Here is an 18,577-nt window from a genome sequence, read left to right on the forward strand (position 1 = left end):
AGACTCCTGATGCGTGGGGCTGGTACTGGACGTGCCAGCCTGGAGACACGCACCTCCATGCTAGTGCGTTTAGCGGGAAACACCGGACCGTAGAGGCGCACTGGCGGTCTTGAGCGCAGGGTTGGCATCACCCCTTCCGGCTCGATGCCTACTTCGCCCTGGCACATGCGGGGCGCTGGTACTGTGCCTACCGGCCTGAAAATCCCAGGCCTCACCACAGCCCCAACCCCAAAGCACGGGACCTGTCCAGTCTGCCCTACAAGGGTACGGGGAGCTGGCCTGGGGCTCCAATCTCGCCCTGCCAAATAGCCCTTGTGCCCCCCCCTAAAAAATGATTGGGGCTGCCTCTCGGGTTCTACCTGCCTCCCAGGCAGGTTGTCACAGTGGACCCGCAACTGCTCCCATGTCCAGTCAATCCTTTCTGTCAATACTTCCAGCGACCAGGAATCCATCACCTCCCGAGCGCGCTGCTTCCAACATTCCTCCCTCACTTGCCTCTGTCCTCTTCTCCGCTGCTTGGTCCTTTGGTGGTGGGTAGTTCTGTCACAGGTTATGTCGTGGTGTTGAAGAAAGGACCAAAATGCAGCAGAGTTGTGGATACTCATTTTCTTTTAATGAGACACACGCAAAGCATCCACAGTGAAAAGACAAAACAATAAATGATACTCACGACAGCAACAGTTTTGCAGGCTATAGAAAACGCAGTGCAAAAACAACTACCCACAACCCCAAAGAAAAACACACACTACTATATAGGACTCCCAATCAAAGGCAACTCAACACACCTGCCTTCAATTGGGAGTCTAATCACCAACACAAACCCCTTAACATACAAAAAACCTGCCACATCCTGACCCAAAAATGATACCATACCTCCCTCTGCTGGTCAGGACGTGACAACTGGCCCAACGCTAGGCTACCTGCCACACTTATGTCACGTTAACGATATGAGAACAAACTAACAAAATCAAGCAATTTTCACACATTTCATGCAATTCTGCTAATTTTCCCATAGGGCAGAGATATTTTTTAAATCAGTTTTCCAGATAATTTCCATAAAATTCTACCCATTTCGCCATGATTTATGCCATGTTAATGTGTTCTGAGTGAAAGTGACTAGCAACATTAATGGGGCCCCCCCCTGGAGGTCCGGGACCCTGGGCATGTGCCCTGCATGACCGGTCGGTATTCGACCATGATAGCTGGGTAGACTAATTTACAAATCTAAAAATTGTTAGCTGACCTGGCTAATTGAGTGATGGTCAATGACTGACATAACAAGAGAAAAAGGTGTAGAAGGAACAGCATATACAGAGGGGGGACATGAGGTGTAGAAGGAACAGCATATACAGAGGGTGGACATGAGGTGTAGAAAGAACAGCATATACAGAGGGGGTACATGAGGTGTAGAAGGAACAGCATATATGGAGGGTGGACATGAGGTGTAGAAGGAACAGCATATACAGAGGGTGGACATGAGGTGTAGAAGGAACAGCATATACAGAGGGGGGACATGAGGTGTAGAAGGAACAGCATATACAGAGGGTGGACATGAGGTATAGAAGGAACAGCATATACAGAGGGTGGACATGAGGTGTAGAAGGAACAGCATATACAGAGGGGGTACATGAGGTGTAGAAGGAACAGCATATACAGAGGGTGGACATGAGGTGTAGAAGGAACAGCATATACAGAGGGGGTACATGAGGTGTAGAAGGAACAGCATATACGGAGGGTGGACATGAGGTGTAGAAGGAACAGCATATACAGAGGGGGGACATGAGGTGTAGAAGGAACAGCATATACAGAGGGGGGACATGAGGAGTAGAAGTAACAGCATATACAGAGGGGGGACATGAGGTGTAGAAGGAACAGCATATACAGAGGGGGGACATGAGGTGTAGAAGGAACAGCATATACAGAGGGTGGACATGAGGTGTAGAAGGAACAGCATATACAGAGGGTGGACATGAGGTGTAGAAGGAACAGCATATACAGAGGGTGGACATGAGGTGTAGAAGGAACAGCATATACAGAGGGTGGACATGAGGTGTAGAAGGAACAGCATATACAGAGGGGGTACATGAGGTGTAGAAGGAACAGCATATACGGAGGGTGGACATGAGGTGTAGAAGGAACAGCATATACAGAGGGGGTACATGAGGTGTAGAAGGAACAGCATATACAGAGGGGGGACATGAGGTGTAGAAGGAACAGCATATACAGAGGGGGTACATGAGGTGTAGAAGGAACAGCATATACGGAGGGTGGACATGAGGTGTAGAAGGAACAGCATATACAGAGGGTGGACATGAGGTGTAGAAGGAACAGCATATACAGAGGGGGTACATGAGGTGTAGAAGGAACAGCATATACGGAGGGTGGACATGAGGTGTAGAAGGAACAGCATATACAGAGGGTGGACATGAGGTGTAGAAGGAACAGCATATACAGAGGGGGGACATGAGGTGTAGAAGGAACAGCATATACAGAGGGGGGACATGAGGAGTAGAAGTAACAGCATATACAGAGGGGGTACATGAGGTGTAGAAGGAACAGCATATACAGATGGGAAAACCTTCCCTGTGGCTCAGTTGGTAGAGCATGGTGTGTGCAACGCCAGGGTTGTGGGTTCGATTCCCACGGGGGGCCAGTACAACAAAAAAATGCATGAAATGAAATGTATGCATTCACTACTGTAAGTCGCTCTGGATAAGCGCGTCTGCTAAATGACTAAAATGTAAATGTAAAACATCTCAACACAACATGCCGACCTGGTTCGGGGCATAATTTTCAAGTTACTCCACCTCACTCAGCCATCCAAACTCTCACATACCAGTCACTCCACTCCAGCCAGTATGTTAGGGAGTTCAGAATAGCTGTGAGAGTGTGGATTCTAGACTAGAGAGAGTGGCCTATGGGGTTGGCATATCTGTGGTTGTATACTAGCCATACCACTCCAGTCCAGCTAGTAGGCCGCAAGGGAAGGGACATGGCATAACTATGGTTGTGTACTATACAGTGACAGCTGCTATGGGGGTTCATGTCTGGGGCAGGAGCGGGCATGAACAAGCCTCACCCTCCCACCACCCAACCTGAGCCAACAACATTACACCAACACTCCCACGCACTGACTATATCAACAACACAGTACCACAGTGTCAAAGGCAGGCAGGCATCCACAACAGGTGCCACACCACACACACACACCCACGATAGTCTGACTGGGGCTGTGCCAATGTCAGTATATCTAGCTACTTTATCTGGGCACAGAGGTGGCATGGGTTGCCCTATCCCTTTAAATTATCTACCAACTATCTCTTTAAATGATCTACCGACTATCCCTTTAAATTATCTACCAACTATCTCTTTAAATGATCTACCGACTATCCCTTTAAATTATCTACCAACTATCTCTTTAAATGATCTACCGACTATCCCTTTAAATTATCTACCAACTATCTCTTTAAATGATCTACCGACTATCCCTTTAAATTATCTACCAACTATCTCTTTAAATGATCTACCGACTATCCCTTTCTAAATCCAAGATGGCGTAGGAGTCAGGCGTCTTTGTCTTCGTCTCGTCGTGTCCCGTGTATATATTTTTTTTCTTTGCATTTTCTTTGAATATATTTCGTAAATATTTTTTTATATTTTTTAACCTCAACTCCAACATACTCTCCTGCAACCCGCCTCACCCAATGTGGTATGGATCTGCTATTTTCTATACTTTAGAACCGGAACCCCCAATAGAAGCTACCCAGCTAACTAGCTACTAGCTAGTAGTAAGCTAGCCACTGCTAGCGGTCCTCAGCTAACCTTTAGCTCGGACAACTCCTGCCAGTCTGCACAGCGCGATTGAACCCAGAGTTTGCCGGACTCTTTTACCTCACATCTCCGGATTCCTACCGCAATCTCTGAACCTTTTCACCTGGATCATCGCAGCTAGCTAGCTGCTATCCGAGTGGCTACTCCTGGCTAACGTCTCTGTCCCGAAGCAAGCACCAATTAGCCTGGAGCTAGCCTATGCTAGGCCCATCTCCCGGCTAGCTGAAGAGGTCCATCAGCCACTCCTTGGGCTACAATACCTATTTTGCCAATTGGCCTGGAGCCCTTTTACTGCCGGTACGAAGCCTCGCTGATCCTTCACGACTGGTCTACCGACGTAATCCGCCCGACGGGGTTCTCAACAGGCTCCTCTGTCGCAACGTCCCCTGAATGCCCATCTGCTAGCCTGCTAGCCGCGGCACGCTAGCTGTCTCGAGCATATCTGACTGTTTGCTGGAGAGGTCCATCAGCCAATTTTCTTGGGCTACAGTGCCTATTTTGCCAATTGGCCTGGATCCCTTTACTACACAGAGCCCTGCCGAGCTATCATGACTGGTCTGCCGACGTAACCATGATCTTTTTAACCGCCCGAGGGGGCTACAACTGACTCTTCCGTCATGACGTCCCCCTAAGGCTTTTCTGCTAGCCTGCTAGCCCCGGTCCGCTAGCTGTCTGAATCGCCGTGTCTCCAGCCCGTCTAGCTACTCACTAGACCCCATGATCACTCGGCTATGCATGCCTCTCCCTAATGTCAATATGCCTTGTCCATCGATGTTTTGGTTTGTGATTATTGTCTTATTTCACTGTAGAGCCTCCAGCCCTGCTCAATATGCCTTAGCTAACCCTTTTGTTCCACCTCCCACACATGCGGTGACCTCGCCTGGTTTAAATGGTGTCTCTACAGACAATACCTCTCTCATCGTCACTCAATGCCTAGGCTTACCTCCACTGTACTCACATCCTACCATACCCTTGTCTGTACATTATGCCTTCAATCTATTCTTCCGTGCCCAGAAACCTGCTCCTTTTACTCTCTGTTCTGAATGCACTAGACGACCAGTTCTTATAGCCTTTACCCGTACCCTTATCCTACTCCTCCTCTCTTCCTCTGGTGATGTAGAGGTTAATCCAGGCCCTGCAGTGCCTAGCTCCACTCCCTTTCCCCAGGTGCTCTCATTTGTTGACTTCTGTAACCGTAAAAGCCTTGGTTTCATGCATGTTAACATTAGAAGCCTCCTCCCTAAGATTGTTTTATTCACTGCTTTAGCATACTCTGCCAACTGGATGTGCTAGCCGTGTCTGAATCCTGGCTTAGGAAGGCCACCAAAAACCCTGAAATTTCCATCCCTAACTATAACATTTTCCGACAAGATAGAACTGGCAAAGGAGCGGAGATACAATCTACTGCAGAGATAGCCTGCAGAGTTCTGGCATACTATCCAGGTCTGTGCCCAAACAATTTGAGCTTCTACTTTTAAAAATCCACCTTTCCAGAAACCAGTCTCTCACTGTTGCCGCTTGCTAAAGACCACTTTCTGCCCCCATCTGTGCCCTGGATATTTGAATTGATTGCGCCCCAACTATCTTCAGAGCTCATACTGTTAGGTGACCTAAACTGGGACGTGCTTAACACCCCGGCTGTCATACAATCTAAGCTAGATGCCCTCAATTTCACACAAATTATCAATGAACCCACCAGGTACAACCCCAAATCCGTAAACACGGGCACCGTCATAGATATCATCCTAACCAATCTGCCCTCCAACTCCAAATACACCTCTGCTGTCTTTAACCATGATCTCAGCGATCACTGCCTCATTTTTATTTTTAATTTAAAAAAAAAATGTAAGGGGTGGATCAGCTTAATATTGCAGAAAGATTGTTGCTTCCATAAATGTAATTGTCTGCATCATTTCCAATCCCCCATATATTTTGGGGGGTAAATATATGTATCAATATGTATACACGTATGCATACATATACAGTGAAGGAAAAAAGTATTTGATCCCCTGCTGATTTTGTACGTTTGCCCACTGACAAAGAAATGATCAGTCTATAATTTTAATGGTAGGTTTATTTGAACAGTGAGAGATAGAATAACAACAAAAAAATCCAGAAAAATGCATGTCAAAAATTTTATAAATTGATTTGCATTTTAATGAGGACTGTCCCTTTCTATTCTCTACCAACTATCCCTTTAAATGATCTACCTACTATCCCTTTCTATCCTCTACCAACTATCCCTTTAAATGATCTACCAACTATCCCTTTCTGTCCTCTACCAACTATCCCTTTAAATGATCTACCTACTATCCCTTTCTATCCTCTACCAACTATCCCTTTAAATGATCTACCAACTTTCCCATTAAAATATTTACCAATTATCCCTTTAAATGATCTGCCAATTATCCCTTTCTATTCTCTACAAACTATCCCTTTAAATGATCTACCAATTATCCCTTTCTATTCTCTACCAACTATCCATTTAAATGATCTACCAATTATGCCTTTAAATGATCAACCGACTATCCCTTTAAATGATCTACCAACTATCCCTTTCTATTCTCTACCAACTATCCCTTTAAATGATCTAACAACTATCCCTTTCTATTCTCTACCAACTATCCCTTTTTATTCTCTACCAACTATCCCTTTAAATTATCTACCTACTATCCCTTTAAATGATCTACCAACTATCCCTTTAAATTATCTACCTACTATCCCTTTAAATGGTCTACCAACTTGTCCTTTAAATGATCTACCTACTATCCCTTTAAATGATCTACCTACTATCCCTTTAAATGATCTACCTACTATCCCTTTAAATGATCTACCAACTATCCCTTTAAATGATCTACCTACTATCCCTTTAAATGGTCTACCAACTTGTCCTTTAAATAATCTACCAACTATCTCTTTAAATGATCTACCTACTATCCCTTTCTAGTCTCTACCAACTATCCCTTTCTATTCTCTTAAAAGGACTCACAAGCCGGAAGTAGCCAATAGCTGAGTAATTATGAGACTTGGAAATTGTGGCAAGGCAAGAATGTCACAAATTAAAAGCACGATGATCTCTGAGGTCAGTGTTGCCATTTTGCCAGCAGGGGGCATAATAACACTAATATCTCGAGAGAATGAACGGTACTGAGCTCACAGGGATCACAATATTTGTCTCTTACTTTTTTCAGAATAGTCTACACTAGAAAATGTATGTTTTCAATTCTTACTGTTATTCAAGGTCAGTTGATATAGTCCTTCCTACCTCACTGGAAGATGTGGGTGTGCTACAAGGTCTCACGAGTGACGCAGTGGTCTAAGGCACTGCATCTCAGTGCAAGTTGGCGTAACTACAGTACCTGGTTTGAATCCAGGCTGTATCACATCTGACCGTGATTGGGAGTCAAATAGGGCGGCACACAGTTGGCCCAGTGTCGTTCGGGTTTGATCAGGATAGGCCGTCATTTTAAATAAGAATTTGTTCTTAACTGACTTGCCGAGTTAAATCCAGGTTTCATAAGTAAGTGTTCCATTCATACACCTCTCTGTAAGGTGTGGTAAGATAATGACAGTAGGTTGAATATATTACCACTGTTGCTAAACACAGGAATTTCTTCCCCAGTAGTTATTTTTAGCAACTCCTCTTTTAGGAGTGATGACACCCTCTCCTTATCACCACAGACCCCACCTTCAGGGAAACTCCCAGAAGGCTTTGGGTGTAAAGGGGACAACATGGAATGCTTTGATCTAACAGCTCGAATAGAAAGTCCCCTTTCCCTCTCAATTCACAGGCTTTATTGGCTTTATTTATTGAGAAACATTTAAAAGCAAGTGAAAAAGATAATAATAAAATATTAACAGTAGACATTATACTCACAAAACGTTTCAAAAGAAAAGAGACAATTCAAATTATTATATTATGACTATATACAGTGTTATGATGATGTGATTTCACCCAATAGATATGTGAGTTTATCTGAGGGAAATATGTGTCTCTAATATGGTCATACATTTGGCAGGAGGTTAAGAAGTGCAGCTCATTTTCCACCTCATTTTGTGGGCATCGTCCTCAAAGCCTGTCTTCTCTCGAGAGCCAGGACTGCCTTCAGCGGCCTTTCTCAATAGCCAGGATATGGTCACTGAGTCTACATAGTCAAAGCTTTCCTTTAGTTTGGGTCAGTCACAGACATAAGGTATTCTGCCACTGTGTACTCGGTTTAGGGCCAAATAGCGTTCCAGTTTGCTCTGTTTTTTGGTTAATTCTTTCCAATGTGTCAAGTAATTATCATTTTGTTTTTTCATGATTTGGTTGGGTCGAATTGTGTTGCTGTCCTGGGGCTCTGTGGGGTCTGTTTGTGTTTGTGAACAGAGCCCCAGGACCAGCTTGCTTAGGGGACTCTTCTCCAGGTTTATTTCTTTGTTATGGAAAATTGGGAGTCGCTTCCTTTTAGGGTGTTGTAGAATTTATTGGCTCTTTTCTGGATTTTGATAATTAGTGTGTGTCGGCCTAATTCTGCTCTGCATGCATTATTTGGTGTCTTAAGTTGTACACAGAGGATATTTTTGCAGAATACTGCACGCAGAGTCTAAATTTGGTGTGTGTCCCATTTTGTGAATTTTTGGTTGGTGAGCGGACCCCAGACCTCACAACCCTAAAGGGCAATGGGTTCTATAACTGATTCAAGTATTTTTAGCCAGATCCTAATTGGTATGTTGAATTTTATGTTCCCTTTGATGGCATAGAAGGCCCTTCTTGCCTTGTCTCTCAGATCGGTCACAGCTTTGTGGGAGTTACCTGTGGCGCTGATGTTTAGGCCGAGGTATGTATAGTTTTTAGTATACTCTAGATGGAATTTGTTTTCGTTGTCCTGGCAACTGGAACTTTTATGGAACATTATTGTTTTTGACACTACCCCTGCTAACCCGACCACAATCCCCCCCTCTCTCTACACCAACCCTACCCCTGCTAACCCGACCACTATCCCCCCCTCTCTCTACACCAACCCTACCCCTGCTAACCCGACCACTATCCCCCTCTCTCTACACCAACCCTACCCCTGCTAACCCGACCACTATCCCCCCCTCTCTCTACACCAACCCTACCCCTGCTAACCCGACCACTATCCCCCTCTCTCTACACCAACCCTACCCCTCCTAACCCGACCACTATCCCCCTCTCTCTCTACACCAACCCTACCCCTCCTAACCCGACCACTATCCCCCTCTCTCTCTCTACACCAACCCTACCCCTCCTAACCCGACCACTATCCCCCTCTCTCTCTCTACACCAACCCTACCCCTCCTAACCTGACCACTATCCCCCTCTCTCTACACCAACCCTACCCCTCCTAACCCGACCACTATCCCCCTCTCTCTACACCAACCCTACCCCTCCTAACCCGACCACTATCCCCCCCTCTCTACACCAACCCTATCCCTCCTAACCCGACCACTATCCCCCTCTCTCTCTCTACACCAACCCTACCCCTCCTAACCCCACCACTATCCCCCTATCTCTCTCTACACCAACCCTATCCCTCCTAACCCCACCACTATCCCCCTCTCTCTACACCAAGCATACCCCTGCTAACCCGACCACTATCACCCCCTCTCTACACCAACCCTACCCCTGCTAACCCGACCACTATCCCCCTCTCTCTACACCAACCCTACCCCTCCTAACCCGACCACTATCCCCCTCTCTCTACACCAACCCTACCCCTGCTAACCCGACCACTATCCCCCCTCTCTCTACACCAACCCTACCCCTCCTAACCCGACCACTATCCCCCTCTCTCTACACCAACCCTACCCCTCCTAACCTGACCACTATCCCCCTCTCTCTACACCAACCCTACCCCTCCTAACCCGACCACTATCCCCCTCTCTCTACACCAACCCTACCCCTCCTAACCTGACCACTATCCCCCTCTCTCTACACCAACCCTACCTCTCCTAACCCCACCACTATCCCCCTCTCTCTACACCAACCCTACCGCTCCTAACTCCACCACTATCCCCCTCTCTCTCTCTACACCAACCCTACCCCTCCTAACCCCACCACTATCCCCCTCTCTCTACACCAACCCTACCCCTCCTAACCCCACCACTATCCTCCTCTCTCTACACCAACCCTACCCCTCCTAACCCGACCACTATCCTCCCCTCTCTACACCAACCCTACCCCTCCTAACCCGACCACTATCCCCCCCTCTCTACACCAACCCTACCCCTCCTAACCCGACCACTATCCCCCCCTCTCTACACCAACCCTACCCCTCCTAACCCGACCACTATCCCCCATCTCTTCTTAATGATGATTAAAATATTTGTCTTTCCCTTGATGATCCCTGATTCGAGCAGTGACCTCTTTATTCTCCCAGTGTTGATCGTTATGACATCATCGGTCTGCTATTCCATAATGGTTGTAGTAGTTTGCTCACCACTGACCTCTGACCTATGACCTCTTTCCTTTGGAATAGATTGGACACCTGCAGTACTGAGGGAAAGGCCGTGAGACTGGGGAGTGCTGACCGTGGGGAACTCCCGTGGGTCCTATGATGTGGAGAGGAGGGGAGTGCTGACCGTGGGAACTCCCGTGGGTCCTATGATGTGGAGAGGAGGGGAGTGCTGACCGTGGGAACTCCCGTGGGTCCTATGATGTGGAGAGGAGGGGAGTGCTGACCGTGGGAACTCCCGTGGGTCCTATGATGTGGAGAGGAGGGGAGTGCTGACCGTGGGAACTCCCGTGGGTCCTATGATGTGGAGAGGAGGGGAGTGCTGACCGTGGGAACTCCCGTGGGTCCTATGATGTGGAGAGGAGGGGAGTGCTGACCGTGGGGAACTCCCGTGGGTCCTATGATGTGGAGAGGAGGGGAGTGCTGACCGTGGGAACTCCCGTGGGTCCTATGATGTGGAGAGGAGGGGAGTGCTGACCGTGGGGAACTCCCGTGGGTCCTATGATGTGGAGAGGAGGGGAGTGCTGACCGTGGGGAACTCCCGTGGGTCCTATGATGTGGAGAGGAGGGGAGTGCTGACCGTGGGGAACTCCCGTGGGTCCTATGATGTGGAGAGGAGGGGAGTGCTGACCGTGGGAACTCCCGTGGGTCCTATGATGTGGAGAGGAGGGGAGTGCTGACCGTGGGAACTCCCGTGGGTCCTATGATGTGGAGAGGAGGGGAGTGCTGACCGTGGGAACTCCCGTGGGTCCTATGATGTGGAGAGGAGGGGAGTGCTGACCGTGGGAACTCCCGTGGGTCCTATGATGTGGAGAGGAGGGGAGTGCTGACCGTGGGAACTCCCGTGGGTCCTATGATGTGGAGAGGAGGGGAGTGCTGACCGTGGGAACTCCCGTGGGTCCTATGATGTGGAGAGGAGGGGAGTGCTGACCGTGGGAACTCCCGTGGGTCCTATGATGTAGAGAGGAGGGGAGTGCTGACCGTGGGAACTCCCGTGGGTCCTATGATGTGGAGAGGAAGGGAGTGCTGACCGTGGGAACTCCCGTGGGTCCTATGATGTGGAGAGGAGGGGAGTGCTGACCGTGGGAACTCCCGTGGGTCCTATGATGTGGAGAGGAAGGGAGTGCTGACCGTGGGAACTCCCGTGGGTCCTATGATGTGGAGAGGAGGGGAGTGCTGACCGTGGGGAACTCCCGTGGGTCCTATGATGTGGAGAGGAGGGGAGTGCTGACCGTGGGAACTCCCGTGGGTCCTATGATGTGGAGAGGAGGGGAGTGCTGACCGTGGGAACTCCCGTGGGTCCTATGATGTGGAGAGGAGGGGAGTGCTGACCGTGGGAACTCCCGTGGGTCCTATGATGTGGAGAGGAGGGGAGTGCTGACCGTGGGAACTCCCGTGGGTCCTATACAGGTGAGAAGTAGTGGGGGGGGGGGGGGGGGGGGGGGTTGAAATGCATAAGAATACTCACCACATACATTCACTAAGGGTCATTATGTAGGTCACATTGTTTAGGATAATACACAATCAAGACTGTCAAAGAGAAGGTCCCACAGCTGAATGTATCCCACAGTAAAAACAGCAGGACGTCAAGTACAGGTTAGACCAGATAATTACACCTGGCGATGCATCCCAAATGGCACCCTGTTCTCTGTTTAGTGCACTGCTTTTTGACCATGGTCCATAGGGTCCACTACGTAGGGAATAGGGTGCCATTTGGGACTTTAATAAGCTGATAATAAGAGGTGTCAGATTTGATTTGAGAAGGCTCTGATGATAAAGAAAGAGCTTTCTGAGTGTCACACTGACCCTCGAATGGTTCCTCGGATGGTTCCTCTGATGGTTCCTCTGATGGTTCCTCTGATGGTTCCTCTAATGGTTCCTCTGATGGTTCCTCTGATGGTTCCTCTGATGGTTCCTCTAATGGTTCCTCTAATGGTTCCTCTGATGGTTCCTCTAATGGTTCCTCTAATGGTTCCTTTAATGGTTCCTCTGATGGTTCCTCGAATGGTTCCTCGAATGGTTCCTCGAATGGTTCCTCGAATGGTTCTTCTGATGGTTCCTCTGATGGTTCCTCGAATGGTTCCTCAGATGGTTCCTCTGATGGTTCCTCGAATGGTTCCTCGAATGGTTCCTCTGATGGTGTGGAAAAAGTGATCAAAGAAGACATTTGGTAGGGTTTTTACGAGCTCCTATTTTCTCATCAAATTAACAAGCGTTGCTTAACCAATGGGAGCAGCTGTCCTGCGCACAGCTGCTCCCCCCCCCCCCCCCCCCATTGCTTCACTCTCTATTCTTTACTATCTACTAGCATCTACTAGCATATTCTTCCCAACGTGAAGCCAACCTAGCTTGTATAATGTGCTACGGGGGTTTTATGGATTAGAAGTCAGACCCTTAGAGAGCAGTTGATGTGTCTGTCAGTCACAGGCTGGGTATGAGCCCGAAATCCCTATTCCCTATAGGCCCTGGTCAAAAGTAGTGTACTATATAGGGAATAGGATGTTATTTGGGACGCAGTCTGACGTCTCTGCCTAAATGAAGCATTCCTGGGATACTATTCCAGGTCAGTCAGAATTCCTAGGACGACGTTCCGGGTTGGTATTCTTGGAAGTCCTGGAACACAAAGGGCAACGTTGGCATGGCTGGCACGCTCGCTTGGACGGAGGGAAGGTTTATAGGGGTACCAGCTGCTATGGGGCATCAGCTGGCGTAAGAACATCACTGAGGTCAAGCCTGGCAGTGGTCTGTGTGTGTGTGTGTGTGTGTGTGTGTGTGTGTGTGTGTGTGTGTGTGTGTGTGTGTGTGTGTGTGTGTGTGTGTGTGTGTGTGTGTGTGTGTGTGTGTGTGTGTGTGTGTGTGTGTGTGTGTGTGTGTGTGTGTGTGTGTGTGTGTGTGTGTGCGCGCGCGTGTGTGTGTGTGGTTGGTGGCATACACAACATGGGAGGTCCAACCATCAGGGAATTTAACTAGGTGTGTGTGGATCAAATACCTCTCTGTGACACAGTGTTGATACACAATAGATTAGACCAAATCCCTGTAGGAATGATGCTATTATTCCACTCAGATAAATGTATAGGAGGGAGTGTGGGAACGGTATGTTAAGCAGAGTTAGAATGAAATAAATCAAATCACCAGCACCATATATAATGTCTGCTGTATTTCTGACCTACCAATCAAGTTTTTTTACAGGATTCGTAAACAACAAAAAAACAAAACATTTTCTCATCTTAGATCAAATGGTAGTCCTATACAAGGCATACAAAAACAGCGTATGATTACTGTCCTGTCGTTGAGCCACATCCATGAAGTACACTTGATATTGAAATACAACATGAAACATACAATCAAATAAATTGCCCACTACTTGGATGTGAGAACGCTCTTTCTTAAATCATCACATTATCTCCAGGAAACTCTGCATCTCCTTCACCAACAGTGCCTTTTTTCCCTTTTTTTGTTGTCATTCTGAGGCAGTAACAAAGGCATCTGAATCAATATGCTCTGAATGGCCAGCACTATCCTCTTAAAAATTCAGATGAAACACGCACCAACAGAAGCAGTCCATCAGATGAAACCCCAAGACGAAGAGGGAGGGGCAGAAAGAGGTGATGATGTCATCCTGTGGCTCAGACGGATAAGTGTGTGTGTGTGTTTGTGTGTGTGTGTGTGTGTGTGTGTGTGTGTGTGTGTGTGTGTGTGTGTGTGTGTGTGTGTGTGTGTGTGTGTTGATAAACTAAGCTGGGTTTGAGATAATGGGGACATTTTCGGAAAGGTGATGTCATTCTTCCACCACTAGCCTCCCCCTCTCCCTCCCTCTATCCCTCTCTCCCTACCTCCCTCCCTCCATCTCCCTCCATCCATCCCCCTCTCCCTCCCTCCCTCCCTCCATCCCTCTCTCCCTCTTCCTCCCTCCCTCCCTCCATCCCTCTCTCTCTCTCCCTCCCTACCTCCCTCCATCCACCTCTCCACCTCTCCCTCCCTGCCCCCCTCCCTCTCTCTCCCCCTCCCTCCCTCCATCCCTCTCCCCTCTCCCTCCATCTCTCTCCCTCCCTCCCTCCGTCCATCCCTCCCTCCCTCCATCTCTCTCCCCTCTCCCTCCCTCCATCCCTCTCCCTCCCTCCATCCCTCTCTCTCCCTCCCTACCTCCCTCCATCTCTCTCTCCCTCCCTCCCTCCCTCCCTCCATCCCTCTCCCCCTCTTCCTCCCTCCCTCCATCCCTCTCTCTCCCTCCCTACCTCCCTCCATCCCTCTCTCTCCCTCCCTACCTACCTCCCTCCCTCCCTCTTTGAATCGTCTGAATAGACAGGGGTGTAAACTCCACCTCCCACTAAGCTACTGGCTGTGATGTAGGAGACGGTTAATACTGTGTGTTTGTGTGTGTGGACGGGAGGTAGCCGTATCTGCCCACCATCATCAGTCACCCACTGAGACCAATCACTTAAAAAGCTGCCAGGATTCCTGGCTAGTAGGGGCTTGTGATGCTAAGGTTGGGGGAGAGGAACTGGTGGGGTTGGGGATCTGTTGGGGTTGGGGGAGAGGATCTGGTGGGGTTGGGGATCTGGTGGGGTTGGGGGAGAGGATCTGGTGGGGTTGGGGGAGAGGAACTGGTGGGGTTGGGGATCTGGTGGGGTTGGGGATCTGGTGAGGTTGGGGATCTGGTGGGGTTGGGGGAGAGGATCTGGTGGGGTTGGGGATCTGGTGGGGTTGGGGATCTGGTGGGGTTGGGGGAGAGGATCTGGTGGGGTTGGGGGAGAGGATCTGGTGGGGTTGGGGATCTGGTGGGGTTGGGGATCTGGTGATGTTGGGGATCTGGTGGGGTTGGGGGAGAGGATCTGTTGGGGTTGGGGGAGAGGATCTGGTGGGGTTGGGGATCTGGTGGGGTTGGGGATCTGGTGGGGTTGGGGGAGAGGATCTGGTGGGGTTGGGGGAGAGGATCTGGTGGGGTTGGGGATCTGGTGGGGTTGGGGATCTGGTGATGTTGGGGATCTGGTGGGGTTGAGGATCTGGTGGGGTTGGGGATCTGGTGGGGTTGGGGATCTGGTGGGGTTGGGGGAGAGGATCTGGTGAGGTTGGGGATCTGGTGAGGTTGGGGATCTGGTGGGGTTGGAGCTGGTGAGGTTGGGGCTCTGGTGGGGTTGGGGCTCTGGTGGGGTTGGGGCTGGTCAAAGTAGTGCACTAAATAGGGAATAGGGTGCCAGTTAGGACGCAACCCACACTGTTATCCTCAGCCTTGGGTTCTACTCATTTACATGTTCAAGTTTCTGGGACTTCACAGCCCTTCAGAATTCCTTTCTGGGACTTCACAGCCCTTCAGAGTTCCTTTATGGGACTTCACAGCCCTTCAGAGTTTCTATCTCAAAATGTTTATGGGACTTCACAGCCCTTCAGAGTTCTGTTATGGGACTTCACAGCTCTTCAGAGTGCCTCTCTCAAAATGTTTTCATCCAAGCAGCTGCTGTTTCAGGCTTGATTACTTTTTCTCCCCTAAAATATGTATATCTTTTTTTACAGTTACATTTTCGCTGCAGCTCTGAAAGCTGCTGTTTCTTCTTAGCAGTTATAGCCAGTGCCAGATAGCCAGGCATAGACTTCCAGACAAACAGGCACAAAGGCATTATCAAGGCACAAGGTGAGACCCAAATGCAGACACAGGACGCAGATGGTTGGAGTCTTACAATGTTTATTAATCCAATGGGATACGCAAGAGAATGGTCGTGGACAGGCAAAAAGGTCAAACCTAAATCAGAGTCCATGAGGTACAGAGTGGCAGACAGGCTCGTGGTCAAGGCATGCAGAATGGTCAGGCAGGTGGGTACAAAGTCCAGAAACAGGCAAGGGTCAAAACCGGGAGGACTAGAAAAAGGAAAATGCAAAAAGCAGGAAAACGGGAAAAATGCGCTGGTTGACTTGGAAACATATAGGATGAACTGGCACAGAGAGACAGGAAACACAGGGATAAATACACTGGGGAAAATAAGAGACACCTGGAGGGGGTGGAGACAATCACAAGGACAGGTGAAACAGATCAGGGCGTGACAGTACCACCCCCCCTTGGGATGCCACCTGAGGTCCTACCTGGGCGCATACCTGGCGGTGGACCAAATCCCTGTAGGGGTGTGGGCGGTGGAAATCGGTGATGAGGGCCGGGTCCAAAATGTCTTTAGCAGAAACCCAGCACCTCTCCTCCGGGCCATAACGCTCCCAGTCAACCAGGTACTGGAAACCCCTGCCCCGTGGTCGAACCCTCAGGAGGCGTCTCACCGTACACGCTGGCTGGCCACAGGTTCTCAATACCCCAATCCACAGTGGCAGCAAGGCATGAGGTAGGGAGAATGGTTTCGGAAGTCGAGGGTGTGGCAGAGGAACTGTATAGGTGGGAGACAGCATCAGGCTTCACAGGTTTAGACCCTGGATGGTAGGAAATGGTAAAGTTGAATCTGGTAAACAGGAGGGCCCACTGGGCCTGCCTTGAGTTGAGGTGCTTGGCTGAACAGAGATATTCCAAGTTATGGTCGGTCCAGACCAGGAATGGCTGTTCTGCTCCTTCCAGCCAGTGCCTCCACTCCTCCAACGCATCTTCACCGCCAGGAGTTTTCGGTTGATAACATCGTTGTTCCTCTCAGCAGGATTGAGACGATGGGACAGGAAGGCACAGGGATGAAGATTCTGGTCCTGGGCAGATCGCTGGGACAGGATGGCCCCCCACTCCAACATCCGAAGCATCCACTTCCACCACAAATTGACGCGAGGGGTCCGGATGAATGAGGATGGGTGCTGTTGAGAAACGATGCTTCAGGTCCACAAAGGCTTTGTCGACAGCTGGAGAACATTTGAACAGTACCTTGGGAAGGTGAGTGCCAAGAGGGGGGCCGCCAGGGTGCTGTAATCCCGAAAGAAACGGCGGTAGAAGTTTGCAAACCCAAGAAACCATTGCAACTGCACCCTGGACGTAAGTTGAGGCCAATCCACCACTGCTTTCACCTTTCCAGGATCCATCTGAACATTTCCCTCAGCAATGACATATCCCAGAAAGGTGATTAAAGAGCGGTGTAACTCAAAGTTCTCGGCTTTCACAAACAATTTGTTCTCCAGGAGGTGCTGAAGGACCTGTCTGACATGAAGTACATGTTATTGGGCAGATTGGGGAAAAAAACAGGATGTCGTCCAGGTAGACGAACACAAACCGGTTTAGCATGTCCCGAAGCACATCATTGACCTAAGCCTGGAAGACAGCGGGAGTGTTGGTGAGTTCAAATGGCATGACCTGGTACTCATAATGTCCACTGGCTGTGTTGAAGGCTGTCTTCCACTCTTCCCCCTCGTGTATCCAAACCAGGTGGTAGGCATTCCGAAGGTCCAACTTGGAAAACATGGTAGCCCTCTGGAGAGGTTCAAACGCTGAGGAGAGGTAGGGGGTAACAATTTTTAACAGTGAGATCGTTAAGTCCCCGGTAGTCAATACACAGGCGCAGGGTCTTGTCCTTCTTCTCCACAAAGAAAAACCCTGCGCCGGCAGGAGATGCAGAAGGACGGACGGCCCCAGTGGCCAGAGACTCCTCTATGTACTCCTCCATAGCTTTGGTCTCTGGTCCGGACAGAGAATATAACCGACCTCGAGGTGGTGTAGTGCCTGGGAGAAGATCAATGGCACAATCATAAGGACGGTGCAGGGGAAAGGAAGTAGCACGTGCCTTACTGAACACTTCCAGGAGGTCATGGTATTATGTGGGGATAGTAGAAACATCCACAGTCTAGCTAACATTCTGAGGAGGACGACTTGGGAAGGCTGTGCTGCTTGAAGGCAGTGGGAATGGCAGAGACATCCACAGTCTAGCTAACATTCTGAGGAGGACAACTTGGGAGGGGTGTGCTGCTTGAAGGCAGTGGGAATGGCAGAGACATCCACAGTCTAGCTAACATTCTGAGGAGGACGACTTGAGAAGGCTGTGCTGCTTGAAGGCAGTGGGAATGGCAGAGACATCCACAGTCTAGCTAACATTCTGAGGAGGACGACTTGGGAGGGGTGTGCTGCTTGAAGGCAGTGGGAATGGCAGAGACATCCACAGTCTAGCTAACATTCTGAGGAGGACGACTTGGGAAGGGTGTGCTGCTTGAAGGCAGTGGGAATGGCAAAAGGGACTCCAACCCAGGATGGAGCTTGTGGTTCAGTCAAATCACAGGATTGTGTTTTTGTAGCTAGGAAAATCCCAAAACTACCGGAACATGGGGAGATGCAATGAGGAGGAACTGTATGCTCTCACTGTGGTTACCTGAAACCCGTAATTGAA

This window comes from Salmo trutta, chromosome 1 (genome assembly GCF_901001165.1).
Source record: "Salmo trutta chromosome 1, fSalTru1.1, whole genome shotgun sequence".
Lineage (NCBI taxonomy): Eukaryota > Metazoa > Chordata > Actinopteri > Salmoniformes > Salmonidae > Salmo > Salmo trutta.